Source organism: Arachis duranensis, chromosome 7 (assembly GCF_000817695.3).
Source record: "Arachis duranensis cultivar V14167 chromosome 7, aradu.V14167.gnm2.J7QH, whole genome shotgun sequence".
Classification (NCBI taxonomy): domain Eukaryota; kingdom Viridiplantae; phylum Streptophyta; class Magnoliopsida; order Fabales; family Fabaceae; genus Arachis; species Arachis duranensis.
In genome coordinates, this window is record NC_029778.3 from 77,440,700 (window position 1) to 77,451,734 (window position 11,035).

The following is an 11,035-nucleotide window of genomic DNA, read 5'->3' on the forward strand; positions in this document are numbered from 1 at the left end:
ATGTATACACATTGGCCACTATTATAGGGATGGTGACACATTATTTTCATTATGAACCAAATTAAGTTAATCAATATGAATGATAGCCATGTAAATAAGAGCTCTCAACATCTGAGTTTTGACTTTCTCCATCAGAATTTGCACCTTCCTTTCTTGTCTTTTTCCACTTGAATTTCCTCAGACAATGTTCAACCAGCATCACACTAAGACCAATGAAGATTGTCCCAAGAGAGCCACCACCAAGTGCTATCAGCATCACAGATAGCCACTGCATCCCTTCACTATGTGGCAAGATCACCCATGTTGCTGTAACATAACCACTTGCCATAAATGCAATAGCCACCCACATAACCTTGTGAGCTATACTCAATAGTCTCATATGTGGTTTCCTCTTAAAAGGAATGATACTAACAAGAACAATGACTATAGATAGAGAAGTGAATAGTGCTATGTTGTTGCTTATTGCAAAGACCTTAAAAGCTGTTGTATTACTCACCGTTGACTTTCCCTATTGACTTCCCCTTCATTGGTCCTTCTTGGTATACACCACCAGGAGGAGAAATACCAGCAGCAAAAGTCACAGTTGCAATCAAAACAGCAACTAAAATGATGGTGTTTCTTGCATTCAGTAATGCCTCTTTGTGCATCTCCATGTGCTTACTCCTTTTAGCATAATAAAGTTGATTCAGATTTTCCATTTTCTTTTGGCTCTGATGCTTATGTTTCCCTGAACATTTTGGGGACAAGTATTGTGGCTTGTAGGTAGCAATATCGAATCTCTCGCTTACTTGAGGCTGCTGAGGCGATCTAGAGTCTGCGCTTTTGCTAAGTTCTGGTGGGCTTGTGCATTCAATAGATAGAATTTCATGTGACATTTCCAATTCATTAGAAATGTACCTTCTTGAGAGGGAAAGCCTAGAAGCTATAGGTGACAGAAAATTGGTTCCGTCTCCTTCGAGCGCGCGAGAGGAAGATTGGATGCTTCTTTTACCACCGGCTCTGATAAATATGGCTTGCAATTGCCTATTTTCTGCAGTGTCCTTAGCCTTCTCAAGGATGTCAAGTGCTGTGAACCCTTCGCTGTTTCGAGTATTAATGTCCAGCCTTGTCTTGCTGATCAAGAAATCTGCTATCTAAATTGATCATAAAACTATAAGCACAATCCACAGATATAGTTTATCATTCAAATTCAATATAAATTTGATTGGCTATGACATATAATAACAAGGTTTTCAAATCATTGACACATATCAATGGATGTAATGGAATTCCAAATTTGATCACAAATTGAATTTTACTCTTCACCTTGTGGCGCCCTCCGGAAACTGCAAGATGCAAGACATTGTTGCCATATCTATCTTGGCAGTGCAATAGGTTTGTGCCATTAGAGACTTTCACCAAGTATTCTAAAGCATGATAGCACCCGTACCTCACAGCTATATGAAATACTGTTTCTTCTTCTGTGGTGAGATAGTGAAATGATGCAGAACAAGTTGACACAAAATCTTCAAGGACAGAGACTCTCCCATTCTTCACTGCCAGATGCAATGGTGTGTAGCCATTGTTGTTGTATTGTAAAGCCAGATTCGGATCACGCCTTAGTAGGATCCATATAATCTCTCTGTATCCTTCATTACAAGCATGATGCAGTGATGAATTCCCATCTTCATCAATCACTTGAACAAGCTCAGGCCACTTATTCAACAACTCCCTAACAATATCTGCAGATCAAACACAATCCATAAAGGTAAGTTGTAAAACATAAAGCAACATTCAGAATTGCTATAGAAAACTATGATTCCAACCTGTGTGTCCTCTTGATGCTGCTATAATGATACAAGTTTGATCGAATTCTGCAATGCTTCGCTCCGCGATCTCAGGTAGATTCAGGAGGTGGTTAACCATGTCAAGATGGCCATGACTGCATGCTAGAAACAAAGGACTCTTGCAAGAAGCATAAAGCTTATAAGCAGCATTAGGATTGGCATCAAGCAGCAACATTAAGACCTTAGCATTCTCTTGGCGGCACGCCTCATGAATCGGAGTCTCATGTTTCTTATTCTCAACACAAACCATGTCAGGACACATGCTGATAATCTCAGACACCATTTCAGTGCAACCATACTTGGAAGCAATGTGCAATGGAGTGCTGTAGGAATCAGCTGTTTTCTGATTCAGGATTCCTTCATTCTCCTTAAGCAGGCTTGAAAATGTTGCTATATCATTTTTTCTAATTGCATCAAACAGATTTGGATCCATATTCATGGGCTTGAAATAAGGCAACTCCTGAAAGTGAGAGTGAATAGAGCAAGGTTCTGTGTCCTCTTTATATAATGTTTAGCAGTTAATCAGTTATACCGAGTGAAGTTGCAGAAAATGTTTGGAAACTTACTGTACAGAAAATGAATACGTTGGTTATAGACTTTTAAAAGTCTCAAACATGTTCAAGGAAAATTCTTGTGGAGTTGTCTCTCAAAGTGTCAAATTTATTCAGCAAAAGAAACTTCTTGGTATGACTTTGAATGTGAAAGTAAAACTTCACATTCTTTCTATTCATTTATCAAGTGTATTATAAAATTGAGCATATTTTATTAACTCTCATATCATGTCAATGTTAATATTGAACTTTAGTCCTAACTGAAACCTCAAAACTAAATCCATACGCATATAATTGTTGGAATCATTATAAGAGTTGGAATCATTATAAGAGGCGCTTTGATGATTTAGCAGTGACCTGAGACTTAGCATAATGGCCAAACAAACAATAATACATTTCAAAATTTTTCATTCAATTTCGCCGAATATAAGTTGACTTGGAATATAATTCACTTAAACCAAGATTTTGTGTTTTATTCTTAATTCGAAAATAGGGATGGAAGTGAGTCGAGCTGGACCAAGCTTAAGCTCGATTCACAAAAATTGTACTTGGCTCACAGCTCAACTCATTAATAATTGAGCCTATTTTTTAAACTCAAGTTCGGCTCACCGAAAACTCACGAGCTAGCTCAAATAATAACATAATCTATAATTTTATATCAATTAATTATAACTTATATATTTTTAAAAATATTTAAAAATATTAATTTTATATACTGTTTATCTATCAATAAATTATAAATTCTTTATCAATTTCAAATTCAACCTTGACTCACCAGCTCACGAGTTTAGCTTATCGAGCTTTTATCGAGTCGAGCTCGAACTTACTTATGAGCTAACTTGACTCACTTCTAGCCCTATTCGTAAGCATTTTAGCCTTTGCTACTTTTCCTTCTCAGCACCTAAACCATATGTAATCTAGAAAAATAATTGGTTTCCACAAATCTTCAGTGCAGTTTACTCACACTTTGTTGTGTAGTTTCTGATGGGACCTAACAACAGCATGATAGCATGATTCTTTGAACTTACCAGCTCCAAAAGTCCTGACAAGTAGAGAATATAACTACGAAAAAACGGTCGCAAAAATGTTGTTTTGTTGAAATATATCACAAATCCAAAAATGAAATGTTCTAAAAACAAAGAAAAAGATTAACATAAAAACAAAGATGTCGCGAATTTAAATCCAAAAGAACTCCGCTATCCCAGGCGGTGGCGCCAGGTCATCATCCGGTGGTGGCGGCAGCACATCGTCCCTTGCGGCTGTAGTCACTATCTGCTCCACCGAGTGTGTACGCACTGCTCGCGGCGGCTGTGAACGCCTGCGAAAACTACACTGGTAACCCAAATGGAGTGTAGCGATTGCTGCGCTGATTAAGAAACCCTCGTCGTCAAAACCGAACTAATAAAATCAGAAAGCATGTTTCTCCCTATAATACAAAAATATTCTCAATACATAGGACACAGCAAAATCGAAAAAAAAAAAAATCAAATTCTCAGGGAACAAGTTCAGAATTCAACTCAAATGTGACACAAATTCAAGTCAATAATAATACAAATTCAACTCTAAATCCTACTGTATTTCTATCTCACAGAGTTACTAAATCTTTTTCCTATATGCAATGAATTCAAACTTTTCAATGGCCACAGCAGCTTTCAAATCCACCACAGATATGATAATTTCAATAACAGTCATCAATTATTACACAAATCTTATACCAATTTCACAAATTTCACTCCAATCTCATCAATTTCATCAAATATGAAACCAATTTCATCAATTCTTTCTTACTCTTTGACACCAAAATTTGAAAAAGGGACAAGACCAGAACATGCATTGAATGTAAATACTGAAGAAAAGAAAGAAAGAAGGAAAGAATCAAAACCTGAAGCTTCTTCCTTGGCTGGCGACGGCGTTCTCCTCCACTCGGCCAGGCGCGGCGACGACGTTCTCCACGGGATGGGATCCAGGCGCAACGAAGACGAAAATGAAGATGGCGATGCTTCTTACTCCTCGCGACGATTCTGCTTCTCCCAAGCTTACGTATCATGTTTGTTGGGTCAAAGATTGGTACTAAAATTTTTGTCTCTGTTTCTAAAATTTTAGTATTTTAGTACCTTCAAAAAATAGGGACACAAGAGACTGAAATTTTTATAGACGGAGACTAAAACTTTAATAACATTTTATACTTAAAATACCCTCATTTCAATTAATTAATTCCAATTTTATCTTTTGTGTAAATTAAATTAGAGTTTTATTTTTGTTTCAATTTCTGTCTCTCACTTTACACCAAACAAAATACTAAAATTTATTTCAGTCATTGTCTCTTAGTCTCTGTCTCTCAGTCTCAATCTTTCAGTCTCTATCTCTCTATCAAACGCTACCTAAAAGCTTAGGATTCGACTATCTCATAAGAATTGGACTATTAAATAGTTTAAGAAAAAGTATTAAGAGACAATAATTTTAATATACAAGGTATATAATAGGATTTAAAAAAAATAAAAATTAGATCATTAAATATTTAATTTTAAATTTTAAATTTTAAAAAATTAGAATTAACATTTAAATTTATTTACAATTTACGATTATTTTTAATCTTCCAAGTTTCTTATAGCCCCTTCATCCTCCAACTCTGTTTTCTCCACTACTGTATTCTTATCCTCTAAATCTGGATAACTGCATCACCCCTCATCAAACATATGTTAATGTTGCAAGTATGAGGAGTATATGAAGTTAGTCTCACACCAAAGAAAGCAAGGAAGAGTGAGGAATTTATAAGATGAGAGACTCATTAACTTGACACTTTAAGGTTTTGAGTTTGATGTGGTGTCTTTTCATCTTATGTTCGGACAATTCTTCGCACCTCCGTCAATCTCCTTCCCGACTTGATTCTGCTCATTGGGACATTATCACCTCCGTCACTAGCAACTAACTTCCACGCTATACCAAGCCTATTTGTTAGACCCGAACCCTGTCTTAGACCCGATGAAACCTACACACTTTCGGACCACGATTAAACCGGGTGAAAACTGGGCCGTTAACATTACCTTCTTGTAAGCTAGCATGTGAAAATATCCAAATTTTCAAAACTTCAACAATTATTCATTATTTGACACGGTAAAATTTACTTAGAAAAATATAACAAGAACCAACATTCCCTAAAATTAAATCACAACCACAATCAATACTAATATTGTCTAATAATACCAAATATTTAAATCAATACAAATAACACAATATTATGTATTAGTCTAAAATTTTATACATTTTAAACATAAAACATTAACTTATAGTCTTATAATGACTAATAACACAAAATATTAAGGTTTACAATACTTAAATTTCACATAAGAATAGCCATCATCCATCACTAATAACACAAAATATTAATTGTGTATGATGACCAGGCCATCGGGCCGAGTTCGGGTGACCCGAGTTATGGCCCGAACCCAACCTGAAATAATAACCTGGTCTATTTTTGAGACCTTTACCCTGTCTTAGACCCGATGAAAGCATACCAAATTAGCCTTTAAAAGGTTCGGGGTCGGGCTGAGTCTTCAGGTCGGGCCGGACCATGAACACCCTTACCCTTCGCAAACTCCATGACCAGCCATGCCATTCTCTTCACCATCGCCTGCACCAGCCAACAAGGAGGCCCTTTTAAAGCGCACAATGACGTACTCTTTGTCGCACCACACAACCACTTCGCTGCCACACTCTACTAACATATTGGGCCTTATATGCTTCAACCCAGCCCCAACTGAACTTTTATTCAACACCAAACTAACCCTTTCTTTTCGTTTATCCCCATATTTCCAAGTCTCTGGTCTTTCAGAGATTGCTTTGTTATTGATTATTTGTGTAAGAACCGAATTTTTCACGTAAAACTGTTTTAATAAAATAATAATTTTAAGTGCTCGAGATGGATTCAAAATTTAGAAGTTTTAATTTGAAAATATAAAGGTGAAATTTGGTTTCAATGAATTTTCTGAGTAAGAAAATGTATTTTCTGAAAAAACCGAGAAAAGCTGCGAACCGGCAGTCGAACCGGTCGAACCGGTTTAAGTCTATCCGGTATTGTGTTTTCAGAAAAATAAGATTTTGAAAAATTGGTTTATTATTTTAAAAGGACAAAAATAATTTTTGAATTAAAAACCGGGCACTAACCTTAAAGTTTTGGCTAAACGGACCAAAATACTAACGGATTGGATCGGACCCAAACTGGGCCCAAGGTCCAACATATATAAGCTTACTTAATGAGCTTTTTAGCTCATTCATACCCTCATTTGATGAGAGGGGCGCAGCTGCCATGAGAGGGGAGAGAGAAGAAAGAGTAATATTCACCTCTACCTTTCGGAAGCCATAACTTTTGATCCGGAGCTCCGATTGACGAGCCGTTTACAGCCACGCGAAGCTCTTGTCGAGCTCTATATTTCTATTCAAAGAAATTTGGTAAGAAATTTCTGTTCACTCTCAAGTTTCGTGCCCTAACTTCTGTGCATTTTTATGTTTGATTTTTGAGTAGATTTTGTGGTTTTGGTTGTTTAGGTGATCTCTAGTAGCTGGTAATTATTGGATTTTATCCCTAATCTCATTGGATAAGGTAAGGTTCCACTAAATCCTTGTGTTTAGTTGTTTTGTATATCTTAGGTTTTGATTTTGGTGATATGCGTGTTGTTAGTTTGAGCTTTGGTGTTTGTTGGAGTTGGTTGAGGCTTTGGATCAACTTTGGTGGCTTCATTTTGGTGTTTGATGCGTTTGGGAATCGGCCAATGTATGATTTCAGTTTTCTTTATGTAATATGTAATGTTCATAGACGCTTAGGCTAGTTGACCCTAAGATAGGATTGAATGTTGTTGGTGTATGAATGATTATATATGAATTGATGTTAATTGTTGGTAGTATTGGAATATTGTGGTTGAGGATGGTTATTGGGAATTGTTGTTGTTAATGAGTATTTATGATTGGTGTTGTTGATGTGGATGGATTGGTGTTGTAGTGGTGTTGTGTGGAAGGAATTAGAATAATAATGATAATGAGTATATGATTTGATGATGATTGTTGATATTCTAATGATTATGAAGGTTAATAACGAATGTAAAATTTATTATTATTGATGAGGAGTGGTTGATATAGTTGATGATTATTGATGAGTTGTGTTGATTAGTAAATGATGGTGTTGGTGTATAATGTGGGAATTAGGTAATGAAGATTTTGAGGATTGGTAATGATTGATGTGGGTTTATTGATGATAGTGATAAATTGATGATTGGTGAATGTATTGGTGGAAGATTAATTTTAATGTTATATGTATTTGATATTGGTGATTGAGGATAGTGAAATGTGAATTAGGGTGGATTTAGAGTTATTGAATGATTTAGAAGGTTGTGTGATTGAGAAAATAGTTAAAGTAGTGTTTGGTATAAATTTTGGGCTGTTTTGGTATGGTTGAAATGTGATTGAATTGGTATTGGATTGAGGTTTGGTTAAAAGTTTAGTTTTTTGAGATTTTGGGTAAAAGTTAGTTTTTGATGAACTTTGTCTGATCATAACTTTTGTCTCGATTTTCAAAATCTGATGAAACTTGTCTAGAATTAAAGATCTTTGAAAATCCTTTAAATCGATATAAAGTTTATGAAATTTGGAATTTTGTAGAGGAAGTTATGATCATTCAAAGTTGGTGTTAAAAATATGAAATTCTACAAAGTTGCAAAATTTCAGGATTTTCTGATATGGCACAACCCTGCGAGAATTCTATTCTTTGCGGATGCACAAACCTGTGCGTACACACAGGCAGGGGAAAGGGCTCTAGTAGCAGCGCTAGCATAGGTTGTGTGCGCGCACATCAATGAAGAATTACAACTTGTGCGGACGCACAGCCCTGGACGCACGCACAAGTCGGGAAGGGACGTCTGTTAGGGGCGCTCGCACAGCTTGTGCGAGTGAACAGACTTTATAAATTTTTGTATCTGTACGTACACACACCCCTGTGCATATGCACACTTTCAAAATCTTCCTGGGCGTGCACACGCACACCTTTGTGCGTACGCACACGCCCTGTTTTGCAACTTAAACTTTGTTTTCAATTTTTTCACCTTTCCAACAAGGTTGTAAGCTTCTGTGACACCATTTTATGATTCTTGGGCTTTGTTTTGGGCATTATAACATGGGAAAGGTCCTAGGAGGTTTGGTTTGGTTTTATTCTGAAAAGTAGCAAACAGAGGTTTAGGTTTCTGGTGTATTGAGGATGAGTTTGGTTGAGAGAGAAGAAAAAATAGTGAACTTGATAATTATAGACAACGAGTTGAGAAACTGATGGACTAATGAACTTAGAATAGAAATCATGAATTGATGTTGGTTGTGATGAGTTGAGGACTCAAGATGGGATGAGGATCTTGATGAATGTTGAGAGTGTGTCAGGCACTATCCTTGGAATGACAATGATTGAAAGAGAGTGTGCCAAGCACTATATCCTTGGAATGTTGAGAGTTGATAATTGGAAGTGATTTGAGATGAGAAATGATGATGATTTGAGGTTGATGGAATTGTGGATGTGGATAGTGAGCCAAGCGCTATATCCTTGGAATGATAGTGTGTCAGGCATTATATCCTTAGAATGATTTGTGATGAGTTATATGTGTTGTTATTTTCCTTCTCTGCCACAAGAGTGTGCCAGACACTATATCTTTGGATTGAGCATGCAAGTGGGCCAAGCACTATATCGTCGGAACAAGAGTGGGACAGGCGCTATATCCTCGGAATTGGCAAAAAGGTGACATCCAAAAGGATGTGTCGAGTTGGCATCCATAGACCGACAAGTGATATCACGAGCTAATAGGATAGATATTCATCATATGCATCTTCTATATGCTTGTTTGCTTTGATTACTTGAGTTTGCCTAATTGTATAACATGCCTACTTGCTTCTTGAATTACTTGCTATATATGAAAACTATTTGTGTTTTATTTGTTTGCATTAATTGTGTTTGTCTTGTGCTGAGGCGGTCAGGTAGGCGGTGGCGATGGGATCGCACAGAGGTTAAGTTGGCGAAGGCTGTGGGATACAGCGGTATGATTAGTATTAGTTAGAATTTCCCTAAGTTTAGATAACCCGGTTTATGGTTTAAGTTCTTTATGTATTTATTTATTTTGTTCTAAGCTTGAAAACCCGTATGCGATGTAAAGTTCTAGGATTGCCTTCGGCGTCCCGGGGCCTTACATCTTACATCATTGGGCACTGTTACCATATTGAGAACCTCCGGTTCTCATTCCATACTTTGTTGTTATTTTTCAGATGCAGGTCGTAATCTACTCCGATGAGATTGCGGATATGGTGACAGAGTGGAGTATGGTTCGTTCCTTGTTTATTTCTGTTTTACTTTCGTCATAGTGTTCTCTCACCTTTTGTATATTTATCTCTTGGCCTTAGAGGCTTATTTAAGAGATAAGTTGTATAAGCTGTTTTAATTCCAAAACTCTGTATTTTCTATTTGTAACTAGTCGGCTTAAACTCTGCAAGCTGCGGCTAGTTCTCTATGATTATAATAATATGGTATATATATATATGTGTGTGTGTGTGTGTGTGTGTGTGTGTGTGTGTGTGTTTTATTCTTTTACATCTAAACCTTATATATATATATGTATAAGCCTTAGAACTGTCGTAACCTCTGATTAACCTCTGCTTTACGGCTAGAGGTAAGGCTTAAGGTAATTGGGGTGTTACAGTTTGAGATTCCATAAATTCTGCATTCACCAAAACTGCCAGATACACCAAAGAATTATCCGTTCGCGTTTTCAAAAAACCCTCATGCCACTCGTCCAAATCTTCAACGATAATTACCTTTCTATCCTTGTCATGCTCTGTCTCCTAACTACAACGGTTCCCTAAACTTCTAGTTTTTCGCTTCCATGGTGTTCCAAGACAACTCTCTTTCTCATTCACCTCAATATCTTTTTCTTTAATTCTTTCGTGTTTTTCCTCACGTGACTCCTTGTTATTTTTATTGTGTGTAGTAATTTTTTTTCGGACATCAATCCTCCTCCTATACTTAGCCTTACCCACGAAAATCTCTTTACTTTTTAATTGCATTCCATCATCTCTTTGATGGCCTTTAATGCCTTTTCTTTTACGGTATACATGATGAAAGTAAACAGATGATCCAGTCATACCTTCTTTCGTGATAATTAGATGTTATTTATCCTTCCGGTCTGCATGAACATATGAAACAATTCGTTCTTTAAAATCTGTTACATTATCCACCAAAATTGTGAATGATTCACTCTCCAATCTTCTAGTTTAAAATCCGTAGTCTTTTTAATATGGAGTTGCCTAATTTTATCTCACCTTATATTAGATATAGATAGATTATAGAGTACGAAGAATCCGTACTCTCATATTTTAAAAGTCTAAAGAAAAAAGCTAGATAATCTCGCAAAATAAAAAAATAAGAATATCATCTTACATGGAGCAACAATTGCTGGCATGATCTTTGTAGAGTAGTATAATTTTGCTTGAAAAAAAATTACATAAAAACACAATGATCGGATGATTAAATAGAAAGAAAGAAGAACACTAGTCCAATCCAACCCATTTTAAAATTTGCCTTTGTTTCAAAGAAAATGAGGATATGTAAATGTGAGAGAGAATGATAAAGGAACTACC

General features: G+C 36.3%; 1 long non-coding RNA gene and 1 pseudogene across 1 annotated transcript; one reads left to right on the plus strand and one right to left on the minus strand.

Annotated features, from left to right (window-relative positions):
* Positions 1–22: 22 nt before the first annotated feature.
* On the minus strand, positions 23–4,426 carry LOC107459517 (ankyrin repeat-containing protein At5g02620-like; annotated as a pseudogene).
* A 2,251-nt stretch (positions 4,427–6,677) lies between these two features.
* Positions 6,678–9,774, plus strand: LOC127740628 (uncharacterized). Its single transcript, XR_008001289.1, has 4 exons — positions 6,678–6,826; positions 6,923–6,977; positions 9,383–9,442; positions 9,668–9,774. It is a non-coding gene; the product is annotated as an uncharacterized LOC127740628 (long non-coding RNA).
* Positions 9,775–11,035: the final 1,261 nt, after the last annotated feature.